At 50.2% G+C, this 3,962-nt stretch overlaps 1 long non-coding RNA gene across 1 annotated transcript; it reads left to right on the plus strand.

Annotated features, from left to right (window-relative positions):
* The first annotated feature begins 237 nt into the window (after nucleotides 1-237).
* LOC109433884 (uncharacterized) lies at nucleotides 238-1,422 on the plus strand. Its single transcript, XR_002135740.2, has 2 exons — nucleotides 238-505; nucleotides 1,127-1,422. It is a non-coding gene; the product is annotated as an uncharacterized LOC109433884 (long non-coding RNA).
* Nucleotides 1,423-3,962: the final 2,540 nt, after the last annotated feature.

Genomic DNA, 3,962 nt, shown 5'->3' on the forward strand with positions numbered 1-3,962 from the left:
CCTCTGTGTGTCCCCTGCCCAGTCACTTCTCTTCCACACGTCTCTACGTCTGACTGCCCCTGAGGAAGTGTTCCTCCCAGAAATGTCTTACTAGGCCTGCCGTCTTGACAGGCCAGGGAGGCACGAGGAAGGAGGTGAGAGTGGATCTGGGGGCAGCGAGGACCATTGTTTCCACGCTGGTGTATTCTGAAACCACATTTATGCAATAGGAGTCATTTTCCCTTTCAGATGCCCAAATTGGCCTTGGGGACCAGCCAGTCTATTGGCAGCTGGCCAAAGTCTTATCACGTTTCCAGGCCCCAACCAAACAGGAAATGGGCTTGAGAGGTTAGCTCTCAGGCAGAACTGCCTCAGAGTCAATAATCAGAAAGGCAAGCACCAACAACAGTTCAGAGGGAAGGAGGAGACTTGGTCTGTACCCTGGAGGAGCTCCTGGTTTAAGGAGTAAGTGGGAAAGATGCTGATATGAGCACGAATACAAAACTGAGCGAAAATACCTGCAAAGGTAAGTACATGGGCAAAATTACCAAGTAAGCACTTAGTATTTAGGAAGCTGGAAAGAAGGAAAAAAAAACCATGGAAATGAATAGACTAGGTAGAGTCTCATGGTGTCATTCACAGCAGTTCTGGGGAGCAGCTAAGTCTTGCAGCAAAGATCAGAGGCCAAGAGGACTAGGATTGCTGTGGAAATGGGGTGGGGGATCATTTGAGCTTGGGTGACAGCATTTGCCATGCTGGGTAATGGAGGGGGACAGCTGAGCATGGGAGACAGGCAGTAGGATATGTCTTGCTGAAGTGGAGGGTTCAAATTAGTGCAAATTGTACAAGCAGATTGTGCAAGAAGTGGTTTGATTGTGGGGAGGACAGCTGTCAGGAGACTCCTGTCGGAGTGGTGAAATACTGAAAGAGGTGACTTAGGAGGTCATGAAGATTTCTGAAAACTGAGCTGTACACCTACGTCTGTGGCTGGAAGCAGAGACCCAGGCACACATGATCTGTGGGGTCCCTTCTAGCCTAGGAAGTTTGATTCCCTGATCTCAGATGATGGTGAAATGCTTCCATGCCCCACCCCTGACTTCTGGGGGTTGTGGTCGGATGCAGAGCTGGACTGACTGTCTTTTCTTAGGAATCTGTGCTGATACCCAAGGAGCAGGAAGCAGCTGAGATGCCTCCCGTTAATACTGCAACCCGAATACCCGCGAAAGCAGACTCAGCCAGGACCTGACAGAATCTGCATTGTTCGGCTGGACAGCTGGGAGCAGCTGCAGAGCCCCTGGGTTTCCCTGAGCACAGGGATCATGAACAACCTTCAGCCCAGCTTGCAGACATCCTGTGAGATCAGGGAAGTGCCGGCCTGTCTGGTGTGGTATCAGGATTGGGCAATAATCACTGGTCAATGAGAATCAAGGACAGAGGCCTTTAGGAGCTCCTATTCTTACCTAAAACGGATCAAAAGGAAGCAGCCAGGAGTTAGGGGATCTCTTGGGGGTGGAGTTGGGGCACAGGGTCCTCTTCTCACCTTTGGAGCCGCTAGCAGCTTGCTCTCCACTCCCAGCCCAAGTTCCAGATGGCATTAATGTGCAACAGGCCAAGTCATCTTCCCAAGAGGGAGCCCAATCAGGAACTGAATCAAAGAACCACATAGTTTTAGAGCTAGACGTGGCCTCAACTATCCTCCAATTCACCACTTTCCCATTACAATGCCTAGAAAAGTGTGGTAACCCGGCTCAAAGTTACAGACCTCCTTGGCGTCACAGCCAGGACTTACAACAGATCTCTTGTCTTGAAGGCCAGTGGTCAGGCTATTGTTATTCTGGAGGAAGCCACTCAACCCACCTTCGCAGAGGCGGCCATGGACAAAGGCTAAGGTGGAAGGGGCAGGAATTGGGCAATACAGTGAGTACATTTCAACACAAACTGATCAACATACAATCGAGAGGCAAACTTGGAGGCACACAGGCATTGCAGATTTGGGGGAGTAAGCAGTGGTGGGAAGAGTATGGAATATGAGTCAACAGACCTTGGTTTACGTTTCTATTCTATAATACTACTTGTTCACGATGGAACTGTGAAAACATCACCTTTCTCACCCACAATTTACTCATCTGTTAAATGGGACAAAAAATGCTGTAGGATTCTTGTGAGAAATAGCATATGGAAAATTACTTTGCACACAAGAACGGGCTAGGCAAATATTAGGTGTGGGTATGATTCTGGGGATTGTCAAGGGCTAGGGGGTCAAGTTTTGGAGGCTGGAGTAGTTATAGTTGGGATTCTCCTACTTCTCTGAATTTCTCAGCAGAAGAGGGAAAATCGGTAACTGACGAGAGTTTCAACTTCGGCTTAGACAAGGTCCAGTTCAGTAACAGGAGCTGAATCAGGTGGGGCAAAACCCAAGGCCCACGTGCAAGTGTGGCTATGCAGTGAGGAGCCGTCCTGATGAGGATTCCCAGCCCCCGGTTTGTGCCCCAAGAGTCCTGGTCTTTCCTGAGAGGGCGCCTCGTGCAGAGGGAATGGAGCCTGATCACTCTCAACCTGAGCAGGAGCCCTCTCAGCTGTCTGAGGGCGAGGGGAGGAGGCAGGAGAAGAGGTGAGGAAACGGGGACTGCCAGCCACGAGGCCCACATACTTCAGCCAAAGTCACTTGGAGCCACTTGGACAAAGGCACCCATAGCACCCTCTCTAGCAGGCCTGATGGCACTGCCCTTTTGACTTTTGGTACCAGCCTTGGGTGGGAAGTTCTGGCTCAGGCATCAAACTAAGGGTGCAGGATGGGGGTCCTACAAGGGGAAGAGTTTAAAGAAGGGAGGTCCCTGTTGTGATCCAGCCCAGAGCAGCAGCTTTTCATAGGTAAAAGCCCTGCTGTGCAGGCTGAGGTCATTCCTGGCACGAGCTCCCACTCCTTGCAGACGCCTGCAGGTCTGTTTTAATATCTGCAGCAACCACATTCCTAAGCAGGGTGGGTAAGAGGCTTTCTGGACAAGACTGCTTTCCATCAGAAATTATTCCAATTCACCAGGGTCAGATATTTGAGAGAGAGCTGGGTAGATTTTTTTTTTTTTTTCCTTAAGGAAGAAAATAAAATTCAGAGAGAATGACTAAATGCAGGAACCAGAAGCAGAGCAAGATCCTGAGGACCAGAGAAGGGAGGGTCCTAAGTGAGGGAGAGAAAGGGGTAAAAGATATAAGCAGTGGGGCCTGGGAAAGAATGCGCTTTTGGGGTCCAGCCCGGTCAGACCATTCTCAGACCCTGATGAGTTTCCTAGCTGCCATCAGTCATCCATCCATCCATTCATCCCGCACTTGTCTCCCACTCTGTGCCAAGTGCTGTGCTAGGAAGACAAAACAGTTGTATTAGTTGTCTCTGTCTGGGTAACAAATTACCATAAGATTTAGCGACAGAAAACAACACATGTTTATTGTCTCACGGTTTCTGGGGGCCAGGAGTCTGGGCACAGCTTGGCTGGGCCCTCTGCTCTGGGTCTCAGAGGCTGTAATCAGGGTTTGACCAGGGCTGGGCCTCGTCTGAAGCTCAATTGGGAAAATCTCCTTCTAAGCTCACGCGGTGGCTGGCAGAACTCAGTCCGCCGAGGGCTGTTAGACTGAGGGCTTCGGTTGCTAGCTGGCTGTGAGCCAGAGGCTGCTCTCAGCTCCTTGCCATGTGGCCTCTCCTACATGGGTGCTCGTGCAAGTTGAGAGGCAGCAGAGAAAGTCAGCTAGCAAGCCAGAAGTCACAATTTCATGTAACCTAATGACAGAAGTGACATCGTATTGGTTTTGCCATATTCTATTGGTTAAAAGCAAGTCACAGGTCCCGCCCACTGTCAAGGGGAGGGCAAGACACTGGGCTGTGACTACCAGGACCGGGGACTGTCAGGTACTATCTTAGTCGGCCTGAAGCAAAGTCAAATTATTTCCTGCCCTCAGGTACCTTGGAGTCAACAATAATAACAGACTAATAA

This window comes from Rhinolophus sinicus, linkage group LG16 (genome assembly GCF_036562045.2).
Source record: "Rhinolophus sinicus isolate RSC01 linkage group LG16, ASM3656204v1, whole genome shotgun sequence".
Lineage (NCBI taxonomy): Eukaryota > Metazoa > Chordata > Mammalia > Chiroptera > Rhinolophidae > Rhinolophus > Rhinolophus sinicus.